Below are 19,496 nucleotides of genomic sequence, written 5' to 3'. Positions count from 1 at the left end.
AGTTACCATGCTGTGCATTATACCCCTATGACTCTGTATGACTATTTTATAACTGGAAAAGTTTGTACCTTGGCTTCCCTCCAATCATTTCTCTTCCCCCACCCCCACCTCTGGCAAACACCAATCTGTTCTTTGTATCTGTGAGCTTGTTTTTTTCTTTTTAGATTTCACATATAGGTGAAATTACACATTATCTTCCTCTGACTTTATTTCACTTAGCATAATGCCCTCAAGGTCTGTCCATACTGTTACAATGAACAATATTTCACTCTTTTACACAGCTGAATAATATTCCATTGCACACACATATACCACATTTATCCATTCATTCCTTGGTGGACACTTAAGTTGCTTCCATATCTTGGTTTTTGTAAAACAACGCTGCATTGAACCTAACTTGTGGGTGCAGATATCTTTTTGAGTTAGTGTTTTCCTTTTCATTAGGTAAATACTCAGAAGTGGAATTGCTAGATTATATTGTAGTTCTGCTTTTAGTTTCTTTTTTGTTTTGTTTTTAGGTTTTTGAGAAACCTCCATACTCTTTAATAAAGTGGTTGCACCAATTTGCATTCCCAGCAACAGTGTACCAGGATCCCCTTTTCTTCTCATTCTTAAAAACTTGTTACCTCTTGCCTTTTTGATAATAGCCCTTCTAACAGGTGTGGGTGATATCGTGTGGTTTTGATTTTTATTTCCCTGATTAGTGATGTTGGTCACCTATAAATCTCTTGAAAAACTAGAGCCTGAGTTCTTTATATATTTTGGATATTAAACCATTATTAGGTATGATTTGAAAATATTTTCTCCCATTCAGTAGGCTGCCTCTTCTATTTCAGTTAATTTTTGTGTATGGTATAAGATAGCGATTCAGTGTCACTCTTGCATGTGAATGAATTTTCTGCCTCTGCTTCTAAAAAATTCTCCATTGATTCCAGCTTCACTCACCCATTTTAGCTGCTAATCCTAATCCTATTTCTGCATGAGGAGGCAGAAAGGAATTTCTACCACCCTTTCTTGGCCCAGCATAAGCCTCAACTTCAGGGTTGTAGAACCCTCAATGAGAGTAGCAGCATCAAAGGACAGCCTTGGGGGAGGTGTGGGCAGCACCCTCATCATGGTGAAAACTCTAAGCTGCAGCAAAAGAAAGCAGTGTGCTTGTCGGGTAGTGCAGCCTTGACACAAGTCACACAGCTTGCTGCCCCTCCCTAACCCCTCTATATAGACGTTCTGGAACTTTTACTTCTCCCACTCCATTATCTCTTTCTCTCATAAGCTCCACTGTACAAAGTCTGCAGCATGCAGTTTTGTTTATTTATTTATGGTTGTGCTGGGTCTTTTGTTGCTGTGCATGAGCTTTCTCTAGTTGCAGCGAGTTGGCAGCTTCTCTTCCTTGTGGTGTGCGAGCTTCTCCTTGTGATGGCGTCTCTTGTTGCAGAGCACAGGTTCTAGGGCCTGGGCTCGTGGTCTTGGTTGCCCCAAGGCATGTGGGATCTTCCTGGACCAGGGATGAACCCACGTCCCCTGCATTGGCAGGTGGGTTCTTAATCACAGGACCACCAGGGAAGGCTGCAGTGTGCAGTTTTGTCCTTATTAAATGCTGCCTGCTGTCTTGTTATGTCCTCTCCCCAGAATGGCTGCACACGGGGCAGGGGTGACTTTTATCTCTGACGCAAAGCCCAGCATGGTAGGTGAGGCACCCGTGATTGCTAGCAGCATGGACTTCCCACCGGTGCCTCACCTTCTCCCCTTGTCTCTTCCATCTCTTGCTTCTGGTCTGCAACAGCACAATGTTGACTTCTAGGGGAGAGGTTTGACCTGAGGAACATAAAGACCTAGCTGAGAGGACAACCTGACCAAGAAAACGTTCACGACCCGCTGAGTCACCATCATACAACATTGTGTTGTGACAGCATGAGGGCTCCTGTGTGTGTGTGTGTGTGTGTGTGGCCGGGGGCAGTGGGGGCCGGGCAGCAGAAATCATCTTTCTTTTTTTGAAGGCACAGTAGGAAGGAGGGTGATTAAGCTGAAGATGTACTCTGGGTTGGGGTCAAGCTGGCTCTCTAAAGGCTGTGAACGGCCACTCAGAAATGTTCAGAAGTGTGGAAGGTTTGCAACCAAACCATCACCTCCAAACTGGAGTTCCCTGAGTGTGTCTCAGAAGAAAGGCTGCATTAGCAGGTTTGGAGAGGGAGCAAAGATGCTAATGAAGCGTGAACTGGCTGCTTTCTGCAGAGCCTTCTGGGCACCACGCCACCATCTCGCTTTCTTTCCTACCCATTTATTTATTTATATTCTTAATTAATGGAAATTTCAACTCCCATTAGATCAGGAGGAGTCAGTAATAAACAGCCGGAGCATTAGGCAGGCAGCTCTGCTGGGGAAGGGCAGAGGCTCCTCTGCCTGCTCCCAAATTCCAGTCACATGACTGGCCTGAGTTCAGGGAGAGAAGATTCATATGCTGGTTCTATGAGTGAGAGCCAGGAGTCTGGGTTGAAGGGCCACTGAGTTCCCTGGTATCTATGAGTTTCTTTAGGCATCATTGAGACTTTCCCTATTTAGCTGTGTTGGAATCTGGCAACCCAGGTTTGAAGCCTACCTAGCTGTGCAAACTTGGGCAAGTTAACTAACCATTCTATGTCTCTTTCTGCTCTATTAAATAGTACCCATTTCAGAGGATAGCTGTGGGTCTTAAATGAAGTCAAGTGTGTGAGGTGCTTGGCACAGCACCTGATTTGAAGTGAGTACTCATTGGATGCAATCTGGAACCCACATGTGCTCATATCAACATGGCTCCCGCCTTAAGAACCTCAAACAGACCAGTGGAAGCTCCTTTAGGGAGAGGCCTGGCGAGCACCCTCTTTCAGGAATGTCCCAGACAGTGTTCTGCTCTGGGTTCTGGCATCTGATTTGGAGATGGCAGTGTGAGCTGGGTTAGGTGGGAGACTGGACTCTCAGATATATCGTCATCACTTACGAAACTTGAAAACCTCTAAATGGGTATAATCCAGGGCTCAATGTGAACGTGGGTCTTAGGCAGAGTCAAAAAGCCATTGATGAACTGGGATGTGGTAGAGTCATAGAGTGGGAAGAAGTAGTTGATATCCCTTAGCAAGAGGAAAGCTCCCCAGCTTGGCTTAAACAGAAGGCTTCAGTGGGCTCCCAGATCACAAGGCTGAGAGCCCCAAGGAGACAGGGCTAGGACGGGGAGTGATTACAGAGCTTCTATCTGATGTCACACCTGCTGGGTTTGGCTCCTGCTCCACAGCTTACTGGCATCTAGGACAAACTTTATAACCTTTCCAAGCCTTAGTTTCCTGGCATGAAAAGTGAGCGTGATAATAACAGTGTTATTTTCATGGAGTTATTGAGAGGTTGACATGAGATAACATACAAGGTGATTAATAGAATGCCTGGCAAGTTCTCAGAACTGTAAGCTATTATGATTAGATCTGTTTTACTCATCCCTCTTTTTCAGTACCTATCACAGTGTCTGGTTATAGTAAGTACTCAATAAATAAGTTGTTAGATGATCAAATGGAGAATGTGAGACTTGAAACAACTCCCTAGCTTTTTGGCCTTGCTAACCTTGATGGAGAGTCCCATCAGATATCCCTGCATGCCACTTCCAGATCAACACACAGGGGATTCTGTGCCAGGTTCATAGAGACCTGTGTGCTATTTCACCTGAAAGAACAAACTCCCTTCCCTCTTTCTTGAAAGATGACATTCTATATTGACAAAGAACAGAGTAGCCAAGGTCCTGGGTATCTCTGGAGAGGGAAAGAATTAAACTGCTATGTTTGAGTTAAATTACCAGCACCTTTTTGGATAAGAAGGATCCACTAGTTATCTTGGCTGGGCTATTGGATTTCATTTCTAAAGGAAAGGGGCAACTCCAAAGGTGAGCAAGACATTAGTGGGTATTAAGAACGAACTGGAGCACAATTGGGGAAGAATTGTTATTCTCTCTGGTAAACCTGTGCTCTGTGGTCACCTTGACCACCTCATTCACTTTGCAGCTCACCTAATCTCGGGTAGGACACAGCAGAAATAGAAAAGGTCCCTGGAAGGACAGAGTGGATGGCTATGGGGGAAGGGGTGACTTCCACACCAAGAAAGATGAAATTTTCCATTCTGAAAGGAGTGGGGGGTGGGGGGGGGGGAGGAGTAAGCCTGCTCCGGGTGGCGAGTGTAATGAATGGGAAGCAGCCAGCCAACTGCAGGCTCCGCCTTGCCCTTTCCCCTCTTCAGAGAAGGAGGCAGCACTCCACAAAATTAAAAGGGAGCAAATTTAGAACTGATGAAAGGAAATGCTCTCCACACAATGTATAATTAACCTATGAAGGAACCTAACCTGCTCGCTATTAACTGAGGCAAGCGGTTAGCCGGGCTTTCAGAGACTTGGAAGAATAACAGCCATGTGGGCAGTTAGGCTGGTTAAGGCTGCAATTCCCGAGGTAATTCCTCCTCTGCCTCCAGACACAAAATGATGGGCAGGAGGAGGAAATGCACCTCCCCTGGGCTGCAAAAGAGGGAGGTGAGGCTGGGCATTTAGTGGTGAGGATGTTGGTACTGCAAGAGGCTATGGGAATGCTCCAGGGAAGAGAGGAGACTTGACTGAAATCAGATGGCCTTTTGGTGGTAGAGCCCAGGGGGCCAGAGTCCTCAGCCAGGGACGTCCTGTAACAGTATGTGGCCCCAGGAGGGTGTTAGGGTCCTGGCACCGACTCTCATTTCTGCCTTGCCCTTCACCCTGTCCTGTGCTCATGGCCCAGTTAGTGGGAAGGATATGGTTAGAATCCATGCCTGGGAAATCATCCGGATACAGTCCTGGGCAGGAATTCGGACCCAATTAAAAAAAATTATATTTATCCATGTGATATCAAGTCTCGCACAAAGAGCAGAGTGACTGTACAGAATAGAGTAGAACAATGCTTGTTTTTAGGGAAGAGGTTGGTATTAACTGGCTTCCCAGGTGGCCTAGTGGTAAAGAATCCACCTGTCAATGTAGGAGATGTAGGAGTTCGAATCTCTGGGTTAGAAAGATCCCTTGAAGGAAATGACAGTCTGATCCAGTATTCTTGCCTGGGAAACCCATAGACAGAGGAGCCTGGTGGACTACAGTCCGTGGGGTCATGGAGAGTCGGACATGACTGAGCACGCATGCATGCTTGGTATTAACTGTTCAAATGTCATCCTCACTTCTTAAGTGTATGACTTTGGGCCCTTAATCTCTCTGAACTGTTTTGTTATCTTACTAATACCTTCTTCAAAGACATGAGGGTTAAATGAGACAATATTGAAAAGCATTTAGCATGTGATGGTACATGGTAACCATTCAAAAACTGGCAGCTAAAATTATTACTAGAACTAGAATTAGCATGAGCTGACCTCATGCTACAGGAGAAACCCTTTTTGATTTATTGTCTATCTCTTTATTCTCTCATTCACTCAACAGATACTTCTTGAACACCTAATACGTACTATTTTAGATACTACATATGCAATGGTGGGTGAATATGATTTCTATCCTGTTGGAGCTCATAATTAATTGGAGGAGACAGTGGTACAAAAAATTCAATGCTGTGTGACACATGCTGCTTTAGAGGTGGGGATCTATCTTGTATTGTGGAATCGTAGGAGGACTTTTGTTTGTTAAATATTAAGCACTAACTATCTGTTAGGCTCTGGTATATGCATTCATCAAGTTCAGTTCAGTTGCTCAGTCATGTCTGACTCTTTGTGACTCCATGGACTGCAGCACTTCAGGCCTCCCTGTTCATCACCAGCTCCCAGACTTTACTCAAACTCACGTCCATTGAGTTGGTGATGCCTTCCAACCATCTCATCCTCTGTTGTCCCCTTCTCCTCCTGCCTTCAATCTTTCCCAGCATCAGGGTCTTTTCAGATGAGTCAGCTCTTCACATCAAGTGGCCAAACTATTGGAGTCTCAGCTTCAGCATCAGTCCTTCCAGTGAATATTCAGGACTGATTTCTTTTAGGACAGATGGGTTGGATCTCCTTGCAGTCCAAGAGACTCTCAAGAGTTGTCTCTAACACTTCAAAAGCATCAATTCTTCAGTGCTCAGCTTTCTTTATAATCCAAGTCTCACATCCATACTTGAGGAAAAACCATAGCCTTGACTAAATGGACCTTTGTTGGCAAAGTAATGTCCCTGCTTTTTAAGGTGCTGTCTAGGTTGGTCATAACTTTTCTCCAAAGGAGTAAGCGTCTTTTAATTTTATGGCTGTGGTCACCATCTGCAGTGATTTTGGAGCCTTTTGTCATGTTACCAGTCAAGTAAATCCCACCCTCAGAAACATGACATGCTGGAAAGTCATTCTGTACTTACTGGGAATTCCAGAGAACCTTCCAAGAACCTGAGTTTGCACTGACAATACAATTTCTATTAAACACTATTTACTATCAGACAACATTCTGAACCACTCAAAGGTGGTTCAAGGCAATGTTTATCGTCTTAGGGAGAGATGTTGGTCAAGAAGCCCTGGAAAAGACAGTTCCTGGAAGACAGCCAGAGTTCTTCTAAGAATTTGAAGGCCCTAGGCCCTCCCTCTTACATTTGAGGCCTTATTCTAGATTTTATCAAACTTTCCAAGGATATGATGTGATGTGAAATGTCTCCATACTTCCTGGTAAATTTATCTTTTGTTTTTGCTGTGAAAATTTTAAATTATTTTCTAGTTTTGATTTTAATATCATTTATGATGATTTTTAGAAATTATATCCATATTCAAGAATTCTCATGGGATTAGAAGACCTTAAATGGTTGTCTAATATAATGACTTTTTTGATGAATGTTAAATTGAACAATTAATTAAGTTGATATAATATTACATCTTGTAGACATTCAATTAAACAATAATTTCAGTGTTATACTTTTTTTTTTTGTATTTGGAACCACTTCCTTTAGTTTTTTAGGTCTAAGACATTTCTATAGGCACTTGAGAGGCTCTTAAGCTGGAGGCCTGGTGCCTCTGGATGGGAGAGACTTGGGGCAGCAGCAGGTGTCTCGGGCAGGCCAGCTCTGACCCTTTTCTTCAGCTTTGAGGGCCCCGAAGATGATTTGATGAGGTCTATATTAACATGCTGTTAATAAGTCACATTAGAGTAGATTTAGGGCAGGGTAGTAACTGTGAGGCAGATGTTGGTGAGCTATTTCCCCAGCATGCCAATGAAGTATGAGTTTCTTTTGGGTCCTCTTTCCTATTTATCTTTCCCCTGTTCTGTTTCTCTTCATCCTCTTTAACCTTCTTTCCTGTCTATGGCTTTGTCCACCAGGGGAGTAGCTCATGGCCCCCCTAGAACCCTCCCCACTCTGCAAGTGCTGCTGAAGTCACTTCTGGCCTCAGTGAAGGCATCATGGAAGGAGGGATGGCTATAAACCCAACACCTGCAGAATTAAAGACAATTATGGAGACACTTTTGATTTCCAGTTGATTAAAACTAGAAATACAAAGTGGTTTCCATGTATTTCTTTATTAAACTAATGTCCTAATGTCTTGTCAGAGTTCAGTTTAGTTCATTGCTCGGTCGTGTCTGACTCTTTGTGACCCCATGGACTGCGGCACGCCAGGCCTCCCTGTCTATCATCAACTCCCAGAGTTGACTCAAACTCATGTCCATTGAGTCAGTGATGCCATCCAACCATCTCATCCTCTGTCGTCCCCTTCTCCTCTCACCTTCAATCTTTGCCAGCATTAGGGTCTTTTCAAATGAGTCAGTTCTTCACATCAGGTGGCCTAAGTATTGGAGTTTCAGCTTCAGCATCAGTCCTTCCAGTGAATTTTCAGGACTTATTTCCTTTAGGATGGACTGGTTCAATCTCCTTGCTGTCCAAGAGACTCTCAAGAGTCTTAGTGAGTGTATAGAACAGTCTTATGGACTCTGTGGGAGAGGGAGAGGGTGGGAAGATTTGGGAGAATGTCATTGAAACATGTAAAATATCATGTATGAAATGAGTTGCCAGTCCAGGTTCAATGCACGATACTGGATGCTTGGGGCTGGTGCACTGGGACGACCCAGAGGGATGGAATGGGGAGGGAGGAGGGAGGAGGGTTCAGGATGGGGAACACATGTGTACCTGTGGCGGATTTATTTTGATATTTGGCAAATCTAATACAGTTATGTTAAGTTTAAAAAAAAAAAAAATTTTCTTCCAAAAAAAAAAAAAAAAAAAGAGTCTTAGGGAGAAATGAGTTGCTGAACTTTGATCCTTGGTCAATTTTACTGAGTGGAGAGACTGCTGAAACTTTCTTGTTGGATTGCTTAGAAGCATCCTTTGCTGCTATTCTGTGCAGAACACCCTTCTATCTGCCTCATGGCTGCATCCCTTATAGCTCAGCAGCAAGTCACCTCCTGGGGAGCTCATCCTTGACCTCTCTGGAATGATCTGAGCATGCCTGGTGCTTCTCCTGGCCTTAACAGTTGTTTACACACCTATTAAAGTGATGCCTGTCTCCTCTTGTAATGGTTTGTTTTACTGACACATCTGACTCCCACTGTAAACTCTTTGTAGGCAAAGGCCCTGTTTGCTTCCATCTCGGTATCTTCAGCTCTCTGCACAGCAATAGGCATGCAGTAGGATCTAAAGCAATGAGATGACTGACTGGAAACTTGGACCCTTCTTGATATGCTGATTTTTGAGTCATTTTCAACTCGGTCTAGCCAAGTCAGGAAAGACTGCATGCTTGGTCTATCTTCAAGAAGAAGTCATGTTGAACATCCACTCACCCCATGGTGTCCCTTCCCCCAAATGTCTCCAAAGCATGAATCATCAGACCTAGCATCTATCGCCCGGAAAAGGCAATGGCACCCCACTCCAGTACTCTTGCCTGGAAAATCCCATGGATGGAGGAGCCTGGTAGGCTATAGTCCATGGGGTCACTAAGAGTTGGACATGACTGAGCAACTTCCCTTTCACTTTTATGCATTGGAGAAGGAAATGGCAACCCACTCCAGTGTTCTTGCCTGGAGAGAGCCTGGTGGGCTTCCGTCTATGGGGTCGCACAGAGTCGGACACGACTGAAGTGACTTAGCAGCAGCAGCATCTATCACCACCATAGATATTTTAAAAATTGCAATAAAGAAGCAAGGGTGCAAATAGGAATAAATACCTGTAGCTGTAGAAGTGAAATAAATCAATATCACTTCTTTGTGGCCAGAGATGCTTAATAGGCAGAGATCACTGCCAGAAATGTGTTTAGCAGGTGATGAGGGCAAACCTGAGCTCCAGGAATGAATCATCCAACTGCTTTTCTCATCGTAGAGTGAAATACCTTTTTCTTTGGCATTAGATGATGAATATAAGTCTGTATCCACAGGACTTGATTCTGGTCTTGCTTCCAGGACCTGGAGGGTGTGAAGGGTTGAGGGTCACTGGCCACTTTCAGCTGGGGTTGAAGGTACTGGCTAAGGCTTTTCCATTGGCCTAGAACGCCCCATTACCAGCCCCTTCAGTGCATCATTTTATGCACCATCATCTGATTAAAATAGGATAAAGTGCCTGCTAGCACCCCTGCCTACCTTCCCAATCTCCTTTTCAAAGCCCTTTCCAGGCACTTCTCTCTCAGGCCCTCTGCTCAGGCCTTGCCAGGCTACTTGGGCCTTCCCTGCATGCACCCTCTGTGTTCTTGCCCACCTACTTCTCTATGCTTCTTTGTCAGCCTGCAATGTCACTTTGCCCTGTCTTGCCCACAAGGCTTGCTCTTCAAACCTCAACCCCAAAGTCAATGCTCCCCTGACTGGAAATTCTTCACCTTCCTGAAGGAGCAAGTTTCTCCTTAATCTTTGATCCTGTATGACCTTATGTATCCCTTAATTATGGCTCTTAACCACGTTCTGTCATAGTTTATTTTTACAGTGATTATAATAATTAATCCATCAGCAAATCCTGTCAGCACTACCTTCAAAATACATCTGAAACTTGACCACTTCCTATCACATCTGCCTCTGCCACGCCGGTGAGAACCATCATTTCTCATTGTAATTGTTGAGATGCCCTTGACCTGCCGTCCTTGTCTCTATTGGGCTCCCTACAGTGTACCTTGCACATAGGAGCTGGATGACGAATTAAACTCCATCATTCCTCTGCTCAGAACCTTCAGTGCTTTCAGAGTGTTTTAGGGTTCTCCAGAGAGACAGAGCCAGTAAGATGTGTCTATATGTAAAAGGAGACTTTTTTTTTTATGAGTCTTCTCATTGATACAGTATTGTTTTATTTATTCATTTTATTTTTGTCTGTGCTGGGTCTTTATTGCTGCATGCAGGCTTTCTCTAGTTGTGGCAAGTCGGGGCTACTCTCGTTGTGCAGTGGCTTCTCTTGTGGAACATGGGCTCAAGGGCATGCAGGTTTCAGCAGTTGCAGCAAGAGGGTTCAGTAGTTGAGGTACATGGGCTTTGTTGCCCTGTGGGCAAGTGAGTTCTTATTCCTGGACCAGGGATTGAAACCACAACCCCTGTATTGACAGGTGGATAACCACTGGGCCACTAGGGAAGTACCGGGAGATTTGTTATAAGGGATTGGCTGACAATGAGTGTGGAGGCTGGCAAGTCCAGAATCTTCAGTGTGGGCCAACAGTCTGGGAGACCTAGATGGGGCAAGGATACAGATGAAGGCTTAAGGCATTCTGCTGAAGAATTCTCTCTTGCTGGTGGTGACTGGTCTTTTTGTTCTATTCAGGCCTTCAGGTGGTTGGGTGAGGCCCACCCATATTATGGAGGGCAGCCGGCTTGCTGAAATTCACCGATTTAGATGGTGCATGTGTGCTAAGTCACTTCAGTTGTGTCTGACTCTTTGTGACCCTATGAACTGAAGCCCCTCAGGCTCCTCTGTCCATGGGATTCTCCAGGCAAGAATACTGGGGTGGGTTGCCATGCCCTCCTCCAGGGGATCTTCCCTACCCAGGGATCAAACCTGTATTTATCCCGCATTAGCAGCAGCGTCTTTACCTCTAACGCCACCTGGGAAGCCTCATTTAGATGTTAATTTCATCTAAATACACCCTCCAAGTTGACACATAAAATTATTTATCAGGCCATGTCATTTGGTCCTCATCACATTCCCACCTGGCCCCTGGCTGAGTGAAGTCTCTGGGTATCTCTCTTGTCTGTCCTTGTGTTCCAGCCATGACTGCCTCCTTGCTGCCCATGGCACATTCCTTCATCTGGGCTCTTCTCTCTGTTCCCAGAAAGAGCTTAGAGGAATTCTCCCCTCCCAGGTGGTTGTATGTCTTTCTCCTCCTCCTAAAAGTCTGTCTGTATTCAAGTGGCACCTTCTTAGAGAGGCCTTTCCTGACCTGTTTGTTCTCTCACATTTTCCCCCTGGCATCCTCTAGTGCTTTACCTGATTTATATTCTTCCTGGTCCTTTCCTGACTTTGAATCATACATTTATTCAATTTCTGTCTCCTCTATCTAGAACACAAGCTCTGTGGGGGCAGGATCTTCATCTATTTTGGTCACTGTTAATATCCTTAGCACCTAAACAGATGCCTAGCACACTAGAGGCACTTCACAAACATTTATTGAATAAATGAATACATTGAAAATATACTAATGGCAAGAGACCCTGGTTTGATTCCTGGGTCAGGAAGATCTCCTGGAGAAGGGATAGACTACCCACTTCCCTGGTGGCTTAGATGGTAAAGAATCTGCCTGCAATGTGGGAGACCTGGGTCTGATCCCTGGGTTGGGAAGACCTGGATTTGATCCCTGGGTTGGGAATATTCAGGAAGATCCCCTGGAGGAGGGCATGGCAACCTCCTCCAGTGTTCTTACCTGGAGAATCCCCATGGATACAGGAGCGTCATGGGCTACAGTCCGTAGGGTTGCAAAGAATTGGATACAACTGAGTGACTAAGAACCTCAATATATATTAATTGCTTCCTATTCTTTTTATGTTTATAACAACCTATGAGGTAGACTCTGATCTCACACTAGACTTATACTAGACTGCAAGATCCTTGAAGGCTGGGACTTTGACGATCTTATTCAGGGCCATATTGCTAGCACCTAGAACATAACATGATCTCAAATATGATCAGTAAATGAATGCATGAACAAGGCACTGTTTTTAACAGACAGGAGATTGAAGCATAGAGAGGGGAAGTGACTTTTCTAAGCTACTCTAAACAAATGCAAGAAACAGAATTTCAACCTGGATCATCTAACCTCATTACACAGCCTATAATGATGTCTGTTTCCCATTCCACTGATTGAGCTCTGTAAGGATGGCAACTATGACTTGCCTGTCTTGATTTCCCCAGTTCTTAGCTTAATGCTGGCACTAAATAATTGTTTGTGGGCTGGAAGAAGCACAAGCTGGAATAAAGATTGCCGGGAGAAATATCAATAACCTCAGATATGCAGATGACACCACCCTTATGGCAGAAAGTGAAGAGGAACTCAAAAGCCTCTTGATGAAAGTGAAAGAGGAGAGGGAAAAAGTTGGCTTAAAGCTCAACATTCAGAAAACAAAGATCATGGCATCTGGTCCCATCACTTCATGGGAAATAGATGAGGAAACAGTGGAAACAGTGTCAGACTTTATTTTTTTGGGCTTCAAAATCACTGCAGATGGTGACTGCAACCATGAAATTAGAAGACACTTACTCCTTGGAAGGAAAGTTATGACCAACCTAGATAGCATATTCAAAAGCAGAGACATTACTTTGCCAACAAAGGTTCGTCTAGTCAAGGCTATGGTTTTTCCAGTAGTCATGTATGCATGTGAGAGTTGGACTGTGAAGGAGGCTGAGCACCGAAGAATTGATGCTTTTGAACTGTGGTGTTGGAGAAGACTCTTGAGAGTCCCTTGGACTGCAAGGAGATCCAACCAGTCCATTCTGAAGGAGATCAGTCCTGGGATTTCTTTGGAAGGAATGATGCTGAAGCTCAAACTCCAGTACTTTGGCCCCTTCATGTGAAGAGTTGACTCATTGGAAAAGACTTTGATGCTGGGAGGGATTGGGGGCAGGAGGAGAAGGGGACGACAGAGGATGAGATGGCTGGATGGCATCACTGATTCGATGGACATGAGTCTGAGTGAACTCCGGGAGTTGGTGATGGACAGGGAGGCCTGGCGTGCTGCGATTCACGGGGTCGCAAAGCGTCGGACACGACTGAGCGACTGAACTGAACTGAAATAATTGCTTATGAATAGAATGCATCCTAGTTCTTTCATCTTCCAAGCTCTACCATGATGGAGGGAGACCCTGAGGGCTCAGCGGTCAGAATTTCTGGTAGGTGATGATGCACTTAGTTTTCCAGTTCAGGCATAGGTAAAGAACTCAAAATTTTCCATGAAACAGAACCAAGTCCTTTACCTCTGGTGGTGTGAATTCAGGCCTCCATTTTTCTCAATAACGGATAACACTAGTGTCTACTTCCATGGATTACTTTTAGGGTTAACTGAAATAATATATGTAAATCATTTATCTCTGAGCCTGGCACACTTGGATTGCTTGACAGATGCTAGCTTTTATCATTTGCTGACCTCTTTGCTCTGAACTTGCAGCACTTCACTTGGTGTGACACTTCTCAGCTAACATAGTACATCCTTTGCCTCCTGGGGAGCCTCCGGGACACTGGGTTGGATGGACACCATGCCTTGCACTTTTACGTTATTGCATAGGTAGGCTGAGAGTGCTGCTTTGTGCCTCATAGTTGTTCAGTACTTAAATAAAACAGTTTATTCCTGCAGCTCCTGCAAGAGAAGTCCCTGTCACCAGATTCTGTGATGATTCCATGAAAGTCCAAGGCAGGTTTCAGCTGATGAACTTGGGAATTTTTGTCTACACCAATACCCTAGGGAATTTTGAATTGGATGACAGTAGTTTAGGTGCCCTGAAAACAGATAACAAATTTGTGTCTTAGCACATCCCTTCGAGTCCTGTCAGCCATTTTTTTTTTTATCCAGGAGAAGAATCATAGTAATGCGAATGTCAAACAAAAATACTGAAAAATTTTGCTTTGATCTTAATTTCTAAACACTTGAATTTAGAAACAGAGCACCTAGAATTCCAAAGAAATCTAGGTCATAACATAAACTAAGTGATGTGGGTAGGGAGTCAGGAGAAATAGGAGACAAATACTGGATAACATGGGCATGGAAGGAGATATTTGAGCAGAGTTCTGAATGACAGGAGAAACCAAGCCATGCACATCTAAGGGGGAGATGAGCAACCAGGCAGAAGAAACAGCAGATGCAAAGGAGCTGAGGCATAGAGTGTTAAGTGTGTGTGAGGAACAGCAAAGAGACCAGTGTGATAGGAGCTCAGTGAGTGAAGGGAAGAGGTTGGAGATTGAGGAAGCGGAGGAATAAGGGGGCTGGTTCATCCAGAGCTTCACAGCTGTGACAGGGAATTTGGCTTACACAGTAAGTGAGGTGGACAGCCACAGGGGGTTCCAAAGAGAAGAAAGACATCATGGAATTTACATGATTTACTTTTCTAAAAGATTGCTCTGACTGCTTGGTGGCTTGCAGGAGAACAAGAGCAAAAGTAGGCAGACCAGTTGGAAAGCTGTTAAGTTTGACTGAGAGTATGGTAGTCCTCAGATGTGGGGGTAAATAGAAGTGGTTTATTTTGAGACGTATTTTGAAGATAGATCCCATAGAATTAGTGGATGGATTAGAAGTGTTTAGAAGTGTTTGAAATGATATATAGGATAAAAGAGATTAAAAAAAATTTTTTTTTTCTGGAGCAACTTATCAAATAATTTGATATGTTGAAATGAAGAGTACATAATAAGGAAACAGCTTTGGGGGGACAACACTGGAAATCAATCAGTTTTGGATATGTTAAATTTATATATCCCAGTGGAGATGTTGGATAGAAAATTGGATGGAGAGGGTGGAAGTTCAAGGGGGAGAACAGAGCTAATGGTGTACTTTTTGAAATCATCAAAAAAATTGGGATTTATTTCTTTTTCCCTTATTAATTGAAATATAGTTGACATAATATTTCATGTATACAGCATAGTGACTCAATGTTTTTATAGATTATATTCCCATTAAAGTTATTACAAAATAAAGGCTACATTTTCCTGAGCTGTACAGTATACCCCTGTTGCTTGTCTATTTTATATGTAGTAATTTGTGTCGCTTAATCTCATACTCCTATCTTGCTCCTCTCCTATCCTCTCCCTACTGGTAACCATTAGTTTGTTTTCTATATCTGTGGGTCTGTTTCTATTTTTGCTATATACACTTATTTGCTTTTGGTTTTTAGCTTCCATATACAAGTGATCAGTTCAGTTCAGTCGCTTAGTTGTGTCCGACTCTTTGCGACCCCATGAATCACAGCACACCAGGCCTCCCTGTCCTTCACCAACTCCCAGAGTTCACTCAAACTCATGTCCATCGAGTCAGTGATGCCATCCAGCCATCTCATCCTCTGTTGTCCCCTTCTCCTCCTGCCCCCAATCCCTCCCAGCATCAGAGTCTTTTCCAATGAGTCAACTCTTTGCATGAGGTGGCCAAAGTATTGAAGTTTCAGCTTTAGCATCTGCTGGTGCGAAGTTGCTTCAGTTGTGTCTGACTCTGTGTGACCCCAGAGATGGCAGCCCACCAGGCTCCCCCGTCCCTGGGATTCTCCAGGCAAGAACACTGGAGTGGGTTGCCATTTCCTTCTCCAATGCATGAAAGTGAAAAGTGAAAGTGAAGTCGCTCAGTTGTGTCCGACTCTTCTCAACCCCATGGATTGCAGCCTACCAGGCTCCTCCATCCATGGGATTTTCCAGGCAAGAGTACTGGAGTGGGTTGCCACTGCCTTCTCCCCAGAATGCTAGTTACTCCTAAAGGAAATGTACAACATCTTACGAGTCAGGTACTTAACTTCTAGTTCAAGAATTGTCATCACTGATTTAACTTTCTTTCAAAAGGTATGATTCTGATTTGTTCTTGCAAAGTTGGTCATTGATTGAGGGCAGAATTTGACATAGGGTAGAAATTGCTTTCGACTCAGCAACTAACACCCAAAGAACACCCAGGACTGATCTCCTTTAGAATGGACTGGTTGGATCTCCTTGCAGTCCAAGGGACTCTCAAGAGTCTTCTCCAACACCACAGTTCAAAGCATCAATTCTTCAGCACTCAGCTTTCTTCACAGTCCAACTCTCACATCCATACATGACTACTGGAAAAACCATAGCCTTGACTAGATGGACCTTTGTTGGCAAAGTAATGTCTCTGCTTTTGAATATGCTATCTAGGTTGGTCATAACTTTCCTTCCAAGGAGTAAGCAGCTTTTAATTTCATGGCTGCAATCACCATCTGCAGTGATTTTGGAGCACCAAAAAATAAAGTCTGACACTGTTTCCACTGTTTCCCCATCTATTTCCCATGAAGCAATGGGACCGGATGCCATGATCTTCGTTTTCTGAATGTTGAGCTTTAAGCCAACTTTTTCACACTCCTCTTTCACTTTCATCAAGAGGCTTTTGAGTTCCTCTTCACTTTCTGCCATAAGTGTGGTGTCATCTGCATATCTGAGGTTATTGATATTTTTCCCGGCAATCTTGATTCCAGCTTGTGCTTCTTCCAGCCCAGCGTTTCTAATGATGTACTCTGCATATAAGTTAAATCAGCAGGGTGACAATATACAGCCTTGACGAACTCTTTTTCCTACTTGGAACCAGTCTGTTGTTCCGTGTCCAGTTCTAACTGTTGCTTCCTGACCTGCAGATAGGTTTCTCAAGAGGCAGGTCAGGTGGTCTGGTATTCCCATCTCTTTCAGAATTTTCCACAGTTTATTGTGATCCACACAGTCAAAGGCGTTGGCATAGTCAATAAAGCAGAAATAGATGTTTTTCTGGAACTCTCTTGCTTTTTCCATGATCCAGAGGATGTTGGCAATTTGATCTCTGGCTCCTCTGCCTTTTCTAAAACCAGCTTGAACATCAGGAAGTTCACAGTTCATGTATTGCTGAAGCCTGGCTTGGAGAATTTTGAGCATTACTTTACTAGCATGTGAGATGAGTGCAATTGTGTGGTAATTTGAGCATTCTTTGGCATTGCCTTTCTTTGGGATTGGAATGAAAACTGACCTTTTCCAGTCCTGTGTCCACTGCTGAGTTTTCCAAATTTGCTGGCATATTGAGTGCAGCACTTTCATAGAATCATCTTTTTGGGATTTGAAATAGCTCAACTGGATTCTATCACCTCCACTAGCTTTGTTTGTAGTGATGCTTCCTAAGACCCACTTGACTTCACATTCCAGGATGTCTTAGTATGTCTAATTTTGTTGAAGAGGTCTCTAGTCTTTCCCATTCTATGTTTTCCTCTATTTCTTTGCATTGGTCACTAAGAAAGGCTTTCTTATCTCTCCTTGCAATTCTTTGGAACGCTACAGTCAAATGGGTATATCTTTCCTTTTCTCCTTTGCCTTTAGCTTCTTTTCTCAGCTATTTGTAAGCCCTCCTCAGACAACCATTTTGCCTTTTTGCATTTCTTTTTCTTGGATATTGTTTTGATCCCTGCCTCCGGTACAGTGTCATGAACCCCCATCCATAGTTCTTAAGACACTCTATCAGATCTAATCTCTTGAATCTATTTGTCACTCCCACTGTATCATTGTAAGGGATTTGATTTAGGTCATACCTGAATGGTCTAGTGGTTTTCCCTACTTTCTTCAATTTAAGTCTGAATTTGGCAATAAGGAGTTCATGATCTGAGCCACAGTCAGCTCCTGGTCTTGTTTTTACTGACTGTATAGAGCTTCTCCATCTTTGGCTGCAAAGAATATAATCAACCTGGTTTCAGTGTTGACCATCTGTGATGTCCGTGTGTAGAGTCTTCTCTTGTGTTGTTGGAAGTGGGTGTTTACTATGACCAGTGCGTTCTCTTGGCAAAACTGTTAGCCTATGCCCCCTCTTCATTTTGTACTCCAAGGCCAAATTTGTCTGTTACTCCAGGTATTTCTTGACTTCCTACTTTGCATTCCGGTCTCCTATAATGAAAGGACATCTTTTTTGGGTGTTAGTTCTAGAAGGCCTTGTAAGTCTTCATAGAACTGTTCAACTTCAGCTTCTTCAGTATTACTGGTTGGGGCCTAGACTTGGATTACTGTGATATTGAATGATTTGCCTTGAAAACAAACAGAGATCATTCTGTCATTTTTTAAATTGCACCCAAGTACTGTATTTCTTTTGTTGTCTATGAGGGCTATTTCATTTCTTTTAAGGGATTCTTGCCCACAGTAGTAGATATAATGGTAATCTGAATTAAATTCAACCGTTCTAGTGCATTTTAGTTCACTGATTCCTCAAATGTTGAAGTTCACTCTTTTCATCTCTTGTTTGACCACTTCTAAGTGATAACAAACTGTATTTGTGTTTCTCTATATGACTTATTATTTGGGCTTCCTTGGTGGCTCAATTGTTAAAAGAATTCACCTGCAATGTGGAAGACCTAAGTTCAATCCCTGGGTTGGGAAGATTGCCTGAAGGAGGACATGGCAACCCACTCCACCATTCTTGCCTGGAGAATCCCCATGAACAGAGGAGCCTAGTGGGCTATAGTCCACTGGGTCTCAAAGAGTTGGACATGACTGAGGAACTAAGCACATATGACTTATTTCACTAAGCATAATACTCTAGGTGCATCCACATTGTTGCAGATGGTAGAATTTCATTATTTTTTATGGCTGAGTATTATTCCTATGTATGTCTGTGTGTATACACCATATCATCTTAGTCCACTCATCAGTTTGGTGGACATTTGGGTTGCTTCCATATCTTAGCTATTGTGAATAATGCTGCTATGAGCATTAGGGTATATTTATCTTTTTGAACTAGTATTTTCATTTTCTTTGGATATATACCCAGCAGTGGAATATCTAGATCATATGAGACTTATATTTTTAATTAAATGAGAGTTAAAGCCATAGGAGAAAATGAGATTATCTGGGAGTGAAAACAGGGAAGGGAGGAATGACAAAGTCTGTCTTGGGGTAATTCAGTACTTAGAGGCTGGACGAGAAGCCACAAAGGAGACCGAGAAGTAGCAGTGATATTGGAATAAAAAGAAAACATGAAGAAGGTGGTGTCCCTAAAGTCAAGTTAAGAGTCCATTTTAAGGAGAAATTGATTACCCATGTCAAATGTCTCCAGGAGGTAAAGGTAGACATTGAGAATTGACCCCTGGAGTCCATACAAGATACATTCTGAATGCTATTAGAAGCACTGTTTACTTTTAGCAAAAGTATCAGAAGCATTCCTCAATGTCTATCAGTAGGAGAATGGGGAAATATGTTGTGCTACGTTTGCATGATGGAATTCTGTTCACCTGACAAAAATTAATGAGAATCACATGGATGAATCGCACAAATTCGGTAGTAAGAGCGAAAATGGAAGAATCTTTATAGTTGAATACCATTTATGAAGTTGAAGAATGCAAAACAAGCATATTGCTTAGAGAAACCTACATACTAAAAGTGTAAAGAAATATGTGGAAATTAAATATACTAAATTCAGGATA

At 43.3% G+C, this 19,496-nt stretch overlaps 1 long non-coding RNA gene across 4 annotated transcripts in view; it reads left to right on the top strand.

Annotated features, from left to right (window-relative positions):
- The window catches only part of LOC129653262 (uncharacterized), an 82,045-nt gene that overhangs the window by 2,465 nt on the left and 60,084 nt on the right, over positions 1-19,496 (top strand). Inside the window, exon 3 of one of the 4 annotated variants that reach the window (XR_008715024.1) lies at positions 519-720. The exons of the other annotated variants lie outside the window; for them this stretch is intronic. This is a non-coding gene — a long non-coding RNA (uncharacterized LOC129653262). Of the gene's footprint in view, positions 1-518; positions 721-19,496 lie in introns of those variants that run through there. 4 annotated transcript variants of the gene reach the window in all.

Source organism: Bubalus kerabau, chromosome 5, assembly GCF_029407905.1.
Source record: "Bubalus kerabau isolate K-KA32 ecotype Philippines breed swamp buffalo chromosome 5, PCC_UOA_SB_1v2, whole genome shotgun sequence".
NCBI lineage: Eukaryota > Metazoa > Chordata > Mammalia > Artiodactyla > Bovidae > Bubalus > Bubalus kerabau.
Note: the sequence above shows the minus strand (reverse complement) of the source record. Positions and strands in the feature narration are given on the sequence as shown.